The sequence below is a fragment of the Ambystoma mexicanum genome, chromosome 5q (genome assembly GCF_040938575.1).
Source record: "Ambystoma mexicanum isolate Mex_15411 chromosome 5q, UKY_AmexF1_1, whole genome shotgun sequence".
Taxonomy (NCBI): domain Eukaryota; kingdom Metazoa; phylum Chordata; class Amphibia; order Caudata; family Ambystomatidae; genus Ambystoma; species Ambystoma mexicanum.
In genome coordinates this window covers 468,314,919-468,328,479 of record NC_090933.1, presented here as the reverse complement: position 1 = coordinate 468,328,479, position 13,561 = coordinate 468,314,919, and positions in this window count along the sequence as shown.

Sequence of the window (13,561 nt, the reverse complement as noted above, 5' to 3'; positions counted from 1 at the left end):
GCTGAAACCGCTGGATCTATTTGCACCAAATTTGCGCAGGAGTAGCGGCTTGGTCCCGAAAGCGTGCTTTTGTAATTTTGGGGAAAATCTGTTCAGTAGTTTTTTTAAAAACAGGAAAAATGTAGGTCCCTAAACATTTCTGATATCTATGTCTGCTCCGCTGACCCATTTCCTTGTTCGCATCGCTGACAGGACTCTGATTGGCCAGAATGATGGCGTAAAGTCTACGGACATATGACATGCCCACTGAAGGGAAGCGTGAGGTGCATCACATTTTCCTGATGCGCCCGCCATGTTGGATTCGCGGATATCTGTGGATATTGTGGCAGCGAACTGGGCTGAAAATCAATTTTGGGGAATCTGCTGGGGGGAAGATGGGCTGGAAAGGGTGGGTGAGTGAAAGATAGGTCATATGGTGTATTGATTTAGGTGGAAGAAGGCCGTGCTGTGATTGCGTTGTCTGTGGACACCACAGTAGTTCGCGGACAGCCCCACAGGAGAGCAGCTAATGTGGTGACTGCAGGTATGATTCATTAGGGTGGGGGAGTGGAATGTAGATGATATGAGGAAGGGTATAGAAGTGGAGAGGGCTTCAGATGGCTGGATTATGTGTGTGTGTTGTGGCCAGTATATAGATTGTTGGGTGCAAGGGTGAGTTATGCTGTGTTCATTGTGACCAGCTATTACAGTCTTGGGTGCATGGGTGGAGGTGATGCACTGCTAAGTCCAGTGGTGTGGTCACTCGTTACAGTACTGTAATGGTATGTGTAGAAAATTGCAGAGGGCCTCAGTTGGCAGACTTATTGGACTGAAGAGTGTTCTGGCTATTTGCACACACATGAATGCTGTGTGTACTGTAGTAGACAGGGCTTCAAGCGGATGCCTTATGTTTTTGGGTTGTGGTAAGTGGTCAGATGTTTGCATGCATGGCTGTATTATGCTGCAGTGGTTGCCTCTGGCCATGCACCCAAGACTCTAGGCCCTGGCCACAACCACCAGAGCACAATACAGTCATGCATGTAAACATTTTGACAGTGGCATGTGGATCGCATAGGAGGCCATGTACCCAAGAGTTTGTGCACTGGCTACAAGTAGTGTAATAGTATTTGTACAAAAGTGGAGTGGGTGCATGGCAGTTGGTTTGTTGGACTGTCTTCAGATTGTTGGGTGTATGATGTTCTATGCAGTGGGAGGTGATTGTCGCCAGTTACTATAGTGTTCGGTGTATGTAACCAAAAGTCGTAAAGTCTGGCCAATGATTGAAGTATTGTAATAGTATGTCTAGAAAAGTGATCAGGGCCTTAGGTGGCTGGTTTATTGGATGTAAGAGATTGTTGAGTGCTTGTATGTCCTTGAATACTATATGTATAGAAGTGGACAGGGTCTCAGGTGGTTGGCTTATGTGTGTAGGTTGTGTCAGTGTATAGATTGTTGGGTGCGTGGCTGTTTTATGCTGTGGTGATTGTGACTAGCTACTAGACTCTTGGGTGTCTGGGTGGAGGGCATGCACCGAAGAGTCTGTACACTGGTTGTAAGTATTTTAATAGTATGTCTATAAAAGTGGACAGGTTGTGAGTGTGGAGGGCCTCAGTTGGCTGGCTTATTGGCATGAAGAGTGTTCTGACTAGTGGCACATACTTGAATGCTATGGGTACTGTAGTAGACAGAGCTTCAAGCGGATGCCTTATGTGTTTGGGTTGTGGCCACTGGGCAGATTGTTGGGTATTTTACTATATTATGATGGGGGTCATTCCGAGTTGGGCGTAAAGGATTACCGGCATCGTTTACCTTTACGGGCTATTCTGACCCTCTAGACCGTTATTTATGGCGCTGTAAAGTACGAGGCTGTAAATAGCGGTCTCGTGGCGTGCGCACGACACCCCATGCCGAAATTAGCGGCATGGCGTAAACCGGACCTGATCCCAAGTCATGCGGACATGCAAAAAACAGCCTCTACAAGGCCGCAAAGTACCTTACCGGCATGGAGTAAATACCGGCATCGCCGCAAAGGTGTTAAGAACCCTGAGCAGTGTTTCCAAGAGGTACAGGTGCACTCAACCAGCACAGTTGGAGGCAATGGAGTCTGGCACAGCACAAAAGGGAAGGACAAGCGTGCCCGAAGGCACCGAGAATTAATTACCCCTTACTACTCTAACTCTAGAGATATAAAGAGATCACAAAATAATGGTCACATATACTAAATACAAACAGACATCACTATCAAGGACTCATATAAGACAAAAGAAAGGCAACACGAAAGAAACATCCCCCCAAAGAAGATACTTGAAAAAAACCCTTTGAGTCTTATAAAAGTTTTTAATCATATAAATATTAAAAAGACAAAATCAATTCCTACATCCAGGTCTCAAAAAAGTACAAAAAAACTGAAAAGACATAAAATACACAAAAGAATACATAAATGCGTCAACCAATGACCCTATTTTGGAACAGAATTCATGAGCTATATTGCCCAACTTTGGACATTAGCTAAGGAATAGGTTGTCGACATGTTTCGGCCCACACATAAATTGAACATTTCCTCAAATGTCCATTCAGAAATGAGTACAAAGGCCATCTTCAGGACATATGATTTCTTCACACTTGGTCTTTTGTATGATGTGGATGGAGCATCATGGATCTACAAATACAAACAGGGGAATGCCATTACTTCATATATAACAATTCATACGTTACGTCGTAGTTTTTTAAAAATGAGACAATTTTACAACAGAGGTACTCCATAGCTCTAAGCTAATAAGTTGATATCAAATAATAAACCTCATTCGTTATGCCAGACATTGCATAAACTACTTTTTTCATGTTAACCTTTTTACAGAAAATTTAGTTAGTGGGTCAGCAGAAGAAACACACTCACAAACACCCTACATAACATTATGTGACACATTATTTCGATCTCTTACTTGTTTCCTCCAAAGAGAGTGTAATTCATCCAGATATTACATAGATATTCAAAGACCACCGTTGTAGGCTGAACACCAACTTCACTGGCAAGGATCACCTTATCCTATAATGTGATAAAGAGGCATGTCTACATCACTGATTTGATGTTATCTAATTAGACTATCTCCTAATTAATAGCCGGTTACCATGGCTCTTGTCTAACAGAAGGAACAGAGCAGTACGTCTTTAACTGTCTTATGAGTATTATTTTATGATATGTTATATTTTTGTAAAGAACCTTAATTAATTCACAAGGGAAAGTGCTTCCGACCTCATAGATACCTAACTATTAGGTTAAAAAACAATTTGTCGTGCACAGAGTTTACATGGCTATGCAGAATCCGGTGTTTAAGCCAAAATATTTCATGGCAATAACTGCCCTGGATGTTGTGCTATCTTTTATTTCATTTAAAATCACTTTTCTTTATATAAATTTTTATTAATTTTGACGGACACCCTTTTCGAAAAATGAATTATACCTTATTATAAATAGATTACTCACAAGCAAAATTGTCGGGAGATTAAGGTGCTTCGTTATGAAGAAAAAGGTTCCCACGCATGAGATGTTAGTGGGTGGATATGTCAGTTCCCACAAGAGAGTGTCCGCAGTCTACAAGGCTGTCAATATCAAGAAAAACAGCTGCAAACACCAAAACAAACGACAAACTATGTTAATCGACTATCAAAACATTTTTCAGGACTTGTGTTTCTAAATTAGTCAAGACATGTGTGGACAAATTAAAGATCGGGATCACCAATTCTGTGGAGGCCCCCTCCAATTGCGTGTTTTAAAGCTTTTTTGATTAAACCGGCCGACAAGGGCGGAGGCATTGTTTTGTGGGATACTACACTATATAAAGCCGAAGCCGCTAATCAGTTAGAAAACCCTATTTTTTACCGCAGACTGACTCGAGATCCAACAGAAGTCCTTCGAGGGGACATAAAAAGTCTGATGGACCATGCTCTACTTCAAGAGTGGATTGACCAAGATGAATATCAATTTTTGATAAAAAAGTCACCTACTATTCCAGCTTTTTATTTACTACCTAAGGTGCATAAGAATCCCATTAATCCTCCTGGTAGACCGATAGTTTCAGCCATTAATTCGATTTTGGAACCTTTGTCTATGTATGCAGACTGGTTTCTCCGTCCTTTTGTGAGATCTATGAAATCTTTTGTTAAAGATACTACCAGCATGATTAATTTGATTGATTCCATACAGTTAGAAACTATGGACATTTTGGTAACGTTAGATGTTACCTCTCTCTATACGAGTATTCCTCAGGGAGAATGCTTGACCATTATGGAATTATATCTGAACAAGCGGACGGATACTTTTATGAAAGTGCCGACTCCATTTGTTTTGGAATGTATTAAAATCGCCCTTACAGAAAACTTTTTTCTGTATGATGGAACATTCTATAAACAAATACACGGTACAAGTATGGGGGCTACTTTTGCCCCTGACCTTGCGAATCTCTTTATGGATCATTTTGAATCGACCTCCATTTTTGATGAACACAATCCGTTTAAAAACAACATCATTAAATGGCTGCGCTACATTGACGACGTTTTTCTTATTTGGAGAGGTGACGCAACGTTGTTGCAATCTTTTCTAGTATGGCTAAATAATCATCATCAACATATTACCTTTACTATGATGTATGATCTACACTCTATACCGTTTTTGGATCTTTCCATTTATAAAACGGAGTCTGGTTTAAAAACAAAGTTATTCCGCAAGCCTACTGATAAAAACACCTTATTGAGATTTAATAGTTTCCATCCTTTAAGTCTACGAGAAAACCTACCGGTTGGACAGTTTCTCAGACTAAGAAGAAACTGTTCTGAAGTTGGTGATTTTGTCAAAGAGGGAAAAGATTTAAAACAACGGTTGGTTACTCGAGGTTACCCTAAGAAATGTATCAATCGTGCCTACAAGAGAGCCAAACATGCCAATAGACATAGTTGCTTACATCCAGAACAGAAAATCTTGGAAGAAAGGATTACATGTGTAAGTACGTTTAGTCCTATTAGTAATGCCTTACGTAGAACCATCAAAAAACAATGGCACATTTTAACCACTGACGATTTTCGTCCGATGCAACCGAGATTTGCATTCAAACGTCAGAAGAACTTTAGGGATATGTTGGTTCATACATATCCAACTTTACCTAGTCCTTTGACACAACAGACCCTTTGGAATTTACCTCCAGTCCTTGGCCATTATAAGTGTGGCCATTGTTCGGTCTGTTCTCTCACTACCAATTGTAAAACCTTGACACTGAATGGGAAGGTTTGGAATTTAAAATCTTTTTCGAACTGCGGCTCAGATTGGCTGATTTATGGCATTAAGTGCCCTTGCAATTTACTCTATATTGGTAAAACTAGTAGAGCTGTTAGACACAGAATATGTGAACATAGATCATGTTTAAAAAACAAAACAGATAAAAAACCTTTGGTGGCCCACTATATATTAGCTAAACATAGTTACACCGATTTAGTTTGGTTTGTTATTCAGTTGATACCGGCCCTACCTAGAGGTGGCAACCGCGATTTGGCTCTTACAACAGCTGAACAGAGACTGATTTACAATTTTAACACGGTGAATCAGGGTTTAAATGTTTCTGTGGAGTGGAATAGTTTGATTAACTAATTTGTAGCCTGATATCTGCTCCTAATACTTGCATCACATTATTTTCTCATCTGGTGTATGTCTGAAATTGTCATACTGTGGAAGATAACACCCCTAGTACTGTTTGATACCGAGATTGTAATCATGTTCAGTTGGTATAAGTCAGAGTCTTGAGATAACCTATTCCTTACACATGTCGTGTATAAATATACATCTATTTTCATGACTGTGGTGGATGTATTGCAGCGGCACGTCTTTTTGATGTGTTCGTGATTGTTGTCGTGTATCTGTTGGATTGAGCCACGGTTTTCTTTGCCCAGATGACATCGGAGGATATATTCAGTATTCCAAAAGCCCATTTGTCTGGGTCTCAGTTACAGAGACGGGCGTAGCGCTTTGATAAAGTTGGTAAACATTTCTCACATGACTTACACGTCCTGACTCATGACGTATTCTCTCAAAGGCTATTGGCTCCCCACAAACGTCTTTTTACGCACTCGCGTATTTAATCAGGCATCCGGGTAGTCCGGTTTTCTCGCTTGTGAATGAAGCGATTCTGACGAGCGGCTCGTCTATGAAAACGGCGAATGCAGAGGTAAGCTCGTTTCTCGTGCACTACGGTGGAGGGTTCCGTGGGTTTTGATAGTCGATTAACATAGTTTGTCGTTTGTTTTGGTGTTTGCAGCTGTTTTTCTTGATATTGACAGCCTTGTAGACTGCGGACACTCTCTTGTGGGAACTGACATATCCACCCACTAACATCTCATGCGTGGGAACCTTTTTCTTCATAACGAAGCACCTTAATCTCCCGACAATTTTGCTTGTGAGTAATCTATTTATAATAAGGTATAATTCATTTTTCGAAAAGGGTGTCCGTCAAAATTAATAAAAATTTATATAAAGAAAAGTGATTTTAAATGAAATAAAAGATAGCACAACATCCAGGGCAGTTATTGCCATGAAATATTTTGGCTTAAACACCGGATTCTGCATAGCCATGTAAACTCTGTGCACGACAAATTGTTTTTTAACCTAATAGTTAGGTATCTATGAGGTCGGAAGCACTTTCCCTTGTGAATTAATTAAGGTTCTTTACAAAAATATAACATATCATAAAATAATACTCATAAGACAGTTAAAGACGTACTGCTCTGTTCCTTCTGTTAGACAAGAGCCATGGTAACCGGCTATTAATTAGGAGATAGTCTAATTAGATAACATCAAATCAGTGATGTAGACATGCCTCTTTATCACATTATAGGATAAGGTGATCCTTGCCAGTGAAGTTGGTGTTCAGCCTACAACGGTGGTCTTTGAATATCTATGTAATATCTGGATGAATTACACTCTCTTTGGAGGAAACAAGTAAGAGATCGAAATAATGTGTCACATAATGTTATGTAGGGTGTTTGTGAGTGTGTTTCTTCTGCTGACCCACTAACTAAATTTTCTGTAAAAAGGTTAACATGAAAAAAGTAGTTTATGCAATGTCTGGCATAACGAATGAGGTTTATTATTTGATATCAACTTATTAGCTTAGAGCTATGGAGTACCTCTGTTGTAAAATTGTCTCATTTTTAAAAAACTACGACGTAACGTATGAATTGTTATATATGAAGTAATGGCATTCCCCTGTTTGTATTTGTAGATCCATGATGCTCCATCCACATCATACAAAAGACCAAGTGTGAAGAAATCATATGTCCTGAAGATGGCCTTTGTACTCATTTCTGAATGGACATTTGAGGAAATGTTCAATTTATGTGTGGGCCGAAACATGTCGACAACCTATTCCTTAGCTAATGTCCAAAGTTGGGCAATATAGCTCATGAATTCTGTTCCAAAATAGGGTCATTGGTTGACGCATTTATGTATTCTTTTGTGTATTTTATGTCTTTTCAGTTTTTTTGTACTTTTTTGAGACCTGGATGTAGGAATTGATTTTGTCTTTTTAATATTTATATGATTAAAAACTTTTATAAGACTCAAAGGGTTTTTTTCAAGTATCTTCTTTGGGGGGATGTTTCTTTCGTGTTGCCTTTCTTTTGTCTTATATGAGTCCTTGATAGTGATGTCTGTTTGTATTTAGTATATGTGACCATTATTTTGTGATCTCTTTATATCTCTAGAGTTAGAGTAGTAAGGGGTAATTAATTCTCGGTGCCTTCGGGCACGCTTGTCCTTCCCTATTTCTGGGTCCCGTTTGAGAATTTCTCCCCCGCAAACAAAAAATTTGGGACTGTGCCTTTTTCCTTTTTTTGATCAAAAACAGCACAAAAGGAGCACACCCACTCACCATACCCCCTCCCACACCAAGATGATACCAATTGTAGCAGGATTACTGGAGCTGGAGGCCCTGCTTGCAAGGCAGCAACGACAACAACAGCAACAACAACAACCACAGCCCCCACCACAGAGGATACACAGGAAGAGAAGGAGGGTGAGATAGGCCCAGCATGCCCAACCGGTGCAGCCAACATTATCACGCCAGCAGCCCCCAATCCCTCGCATCAGAGCCTCCCCCTTCAATCTCACACCAGAGCAGATCCACACTCTGTACCGCCTTGACCGGTACACCATCACCACCATAGTGGACCTGACACATGACGACATAGTGAGCCTCATAGAAATCCACAATGCAATCCCCCCTCTACTCAGGGTAGTGTCTGTTCTCCACTTCCTTGCCACAGGCACGTAGCAGCATACAGTGGGGCACATGCATGGCATACCACAGGCCATATTTTCACATATACTCAACCAAGTGCTGGATGCCCTCATCAAACACACAAGGGACTACATATCCCTACCCCGGACACCCCAGGAGATATTGGATACATAAGTTGCCTACCATGCACTGGCAGGCATGCCAAATTGCATAGGTGCCCTTGACTGCACCCACGTGGAATTGGTCTTTCCACATGCAATGGAGGGGGCGTATCGCAACTGCAAGCAATACCAATCCATTGACGTCCCGATGGTATGAAATGCCAGTAAAGCCATCACACATTGCTGTGCCCGATACCCCTGATCAACATATGACCCCCTGGTCCTGCGGAACTCCACGCTACCATGCTATATGGAGCAACATGCTGGACAACGTGCCTGGCTGCTTGGTGAGTCACCTGATTGGGCCATGCCAGCGCATTGGGGCCATGAGTAGGGTGGATGCATACCCCAACTTGGTGGGGAAGGGGGGGTGCATACTACACCTGTGTGGGAATGTTGACGCCGGTGCACGATGTGCACCCCACAGAACACAGTGCCCCAAGGCAATCGATATGGCACATGACTGCCTAACCTCACAGCGATGCTAGAATGTAGAAAATACAACACTCCTCGTCCGACAGGTAACCTGGCCCAATACCATAGCCAGGATCACCATGGCATGTGTAAAGCTGCACAATACGTGCATCCGTCGGAACGTGCCACTGCCCCCTGACCTGGGACTGCTACCACCAGATGATGATGAGGGGGTGGATGAAGAACTGGCAGTTCAGCATCACAGTGCAGATGCACAGGAGGGATGTGCCGTGTGGCAATCATTGATTGGACAATATTTCTGACACTCAAGTCAGCTGAGGGTGTCAGGATGACAGGGCATCGGGCACTGGTTGTGGGGATACATGTACACCATGCACTGTGAGTCATTAAAAGACACATGCACATTGATCAATGTCCACTCTGATATTTTTATGCACAACCGGTGTATTGTATTAGTAGGTTCACACGTGAACAACAAAACCTCCACCCTCACCCCTCTCCCCCCAACTCCCATACACACCCTCACCCCCCTCCCCCAACTCCCATCCACACCCTCACCCCCCTCCCCCCAACTCCCATACACACCCTCACCCCCCTCCCCCCAACTCCCATACACATACTCACCCCCCTCTCCCCAACTCCGCAACAGTAGTCCCGTGTGGCACATTGAGGCCACATGTGGCAGCATTGTCTATTGATCCATGCTCCCGGTGCCCGGGGGGGCATGTTCCTGCGCCGCTGAGAACGCAGCAAGCAGCGCGCTGGGCTTGCCGGGGTGGGGGGACTGGTTGAGGGGGTGTCCTCCTGCTGAGTCGCATGAATGGGACGTGCTGCCACAAGGGCGTCTGCAATGCGTCCAAGTGCCTCACACACACGGTTGGTGCTTTCCGTGAACACCTGACGCATTTGCCTGAGCTCCTCGAGTAACTCCAACCTGCCCTGGCGGTTTTCCTCATTGAAGTCAGTGATGAGGGCAGTGAGTTGTCCTGCACTTAGTGCTTCCTGGGATGGCGTATCATCCCTGCTGGGTATTGGGTCGACATGCCCTGACAGGGCCTCGAATGGGTTACTGGGCATGGGATCTGCGTCTCCCGGTGCATCGCCACGTGCACTTCGGACTGGTGTGTCACCCTCGCCAGAGTCCCTGCACGACATCTGGGGGACATTGCAGGGCTCGGGGGTGTATACAGTGGGGTAGGAGTCCTCCTCTGACGCCCCACAGATGGACATGGGGCTGTCCACGATTTGCAGAGGGGCCGTGGCTGCCACCTCCCCAGAGATGCTGGACTCCTCTGACCTTGGTGTGGTGATTGTTGCAGGCGCTGATGCAGTGAGGGATGGGGGTGGTGCAACCTCAATGGGCCTTGGCGGAGCTGTGGTGGTTTTGTCCTTCCTGGCCGGTATGCGGTGGTCCCTGCCTTTTGCACTGGATGTGGTAGGATGGCTTCTCTCAGGCTCATCGCCCTCATGCTCACTGCCTGTGGGTGTAGAACAAAGGTACAACATGAGTGGTTGTGTGAGACGCTAATGTCATTAATGGCAGCATTCACATTTCAGTCATTTTGGATTTGTGGCATTTTGCCCGTTACTACATCACTGGTTTCTACGGATGTGTCGGATATGTACGCAGGTGTGGGAGTCACTAATCCTGGCCTGGTCATGTGCAGTCTGACTCGAACACTGCCAAGCCTGCTGCACACTGTGCTTATTGGGATGTGCTAGTTACTGCACTGTGGTTGGTGGGCATTATGTGGTAGCACTTGTCCCTTGGTGGCAGTTGTCTTGCCATTATCAGAATGGGTGGAGGGCAGTATGACAAGGTGCATTGGACGGGGCTTGGTAGTGTATTCAGCATGTATTTGCCATTGGCGGTGTTGACTTTGGACACTCACCTCCATCAGCAGACGACGGAGCCCCACACTCCATTTCACCGACGCCCTCGGGTGATTCTGTGCCAATCAATGCAGCGCATGTCTCCTCCCATGGCGCTAGTTTCATTGGTGAACTTGGTCCACCTCCAGTCAGCAGTGCCTGGCTGCGGTTGGCTGCGAGGATGCTCCGCACCCTCAACCGCAAGTCGTCCCACCGCTTGCGGCAGTCCCTGGAGGTGCGGGGGGTTGTGCCTACTGCGCTCACCCTTTGAGCAAGTTCTGCCCAGATGTTTTTTTTCCGGACCACTGCCTCTCTGCGCATGTCGCTGATGAAAACTACGTCTGCGTGCTCCTTCAGGTGGCCCACCATGGCCTGCAGCTCCTCGGGGGTGAAGCGCTGCTTGCGGAGGCGGTCTGCTTTTTTTTTTCGGGGCTTTGGGCATAGCTGGCGGTTGTGTTCGTCCCAAGGGTGCTGCCTGGAGACGATGGCAATGGATTGTGTTTTTAAAGATGGCCGCTGCGCTCCTTCCCGTTCCTGTGCGATGACGTAATTTCCATATCCGTTAATTAGCGGTGACCGTAATTTACGGTATCCGTAAATTACGGTCACCGCTAATTACGGACGGCGAAGCTTCGATGGCGGTGTTGTTAAGAACGTCTCGCTTCATGCCGGTAAGGGGTTTAACGGGCCCTTTAGCGGTATGCCGCTACGGGATTTACCGGCATGGCGGAAAGCTCGTACCCGGGAGGTCGGAATAACCTGTAAATAGCGGCGTGGTACCAGATCGGACTCGCTCTTTCCGCCATGCCGGTAAAAACCAATACTTACCTCCAACCTCGGAATGACCCCCGATGTATTGCTTTTGAGCAGTTAGTAGAGTATTGGGTGGAGAGGCCTTGCATTGAAGAGTTTGGCCATTGGCTGCAAGTACTGTAATAGTATGTCAAGTGAAGTGGATAAGGCCTGAGGTGGCTGTGTTATGGTTTTGGGTTTGGTAAGTGGGCAGATGTTTCCACGCATGGCTGTATTATGCTGCAGTGGTTGTGGTCATGTCCTAGAGTCTTGGGTGCATGGCTGGAGGCTGGAGGCCATGCAGCCAAGACTCTAGGCCCTAGCCACAACCATCACAGCATATCACAGCCATGCATGCAAACATTTTGACAGTGGCATGTGGATTGCATAGGTGGCTGTGTTATGTGTGTGAGTTGAGGTTAGTGGGTAGATGTTTGCATGCATAACTGTATTATGTTGTGGTTGTGGCCAAGCCCTAGACTATTGGGTGTATGGCTGGAGTCTGTAGGCTATAGGCCTTACACCCAAGAGTGTAGGGCCTGGCTATATCTATTGCAGTATACTACAGGTATGCACTGAGCGTTGCCATATGGGTATATGGTTTGTACTAATATCTGTACAGAATTAAATTTGTACATTGAAAAGAAGTATGAAACCAATCATTGCATACTTATTGCTTGCATTGTTTTTTTAATCAAATTTTATTGTTTTAGAAACACAATGTTATAACATACAAACAATCAACCCTCCCCCGCCACCCCTTCACCACTTTATCCGGTCCATTGGCATATCGGTCGTACCGCTTTGTACTTGTCTTTGCAGCTGTGTAACCCAATGTTATATTACTAGGTACTCTCCTGTGCATTCTTCCATTTTGTTGCATTGGTTCTCAGTTCACACCCTCCTCCCATTAACCCCCAGATATTGGTGGCCTTATCTGGGCATCCCCGTGCGGCATTTATTCAGTGTTATTTCGCTGCACAGGTGTCCATTTCGGCGGACCAGTGGCCCAGGGTCAGACACTCTGGGGCTCCCCACTTCTGAGCGATATCACATTTTATCAACCCCATTGCAGTAGATAAGAAAATAGTCTCCCATTTGTTTGCGTCATTTTCATCTGGGACCCCTAATAGCCGCTTTGCAGGTTCAAGTGCCACTGTGCAACCCAGGATCCTCGTCAATCTTTGACAGCATTGCTCCTTTTACTGGTGTTAATTGAAGACGATCCCCGAAAACAATAACGTGCTTTCCTCCAAAGAGTTCTGCATAGTCTGTTTTAAGGACTTCTTGTAATCTGAAGTGAATCAATGCTAACATTAGGTTGGAAACCATGCTCTCCTTGTCTATTAGGAGCATTTTCATTTATTTCAAAACTCTGCATCGCTGCAAAGCACATTCTGCTGAAAGTTTGTAGTAGTCTAATTTGTTTTAGGGTTCTACTGGAAGGAGTAGCAATCAATGTAAAGTGACACCACCTATGTTGTAGGCAGCGAAACCTGTGGGGGCAGTTACATCAGCTGAAAGTGTGTTGTTTGTCAATTGTTGGAGGAATTTGCTTATGATTTTTATTAAAAATGTTTTGGCTGAACCAGATTGACCTCTTACATATAGGCGTATAGGTTTATAGCTTTCACAGGTACAAGTTTTAGTTTTGTGCTGCATACCATGTTCAATTGCTTTCGTTACTTTTAGCAAAATGCTACACTGCTAATTTAGTTGTGATTTCAGTAGAGCAAAATCTTCTGCAGATTGCTCATATTGACACATAGTGTTTTCTACTTCAGTCAGGGCTTATTCTGCACCATTTGATATGAGTGGCTGTCCAAGTGGTGCTTGGCTTCCTGTAAGAGAAGGTTGACTGCTGTCAGGAGTGTCTATGTTTAGTTGCACTTGAAGTTCTTCTTGTTGGCGTTCATTGTCCAACATGTTTTTGTACTGTTTAAAGTTTATATCTGTTATAGTGCTTTCATTTATGTTGTAAGCATCTTCATAAGAGGCATGGTTGTCGAATAAATCTTCTTTTCTCCATGGTTTAAAAAG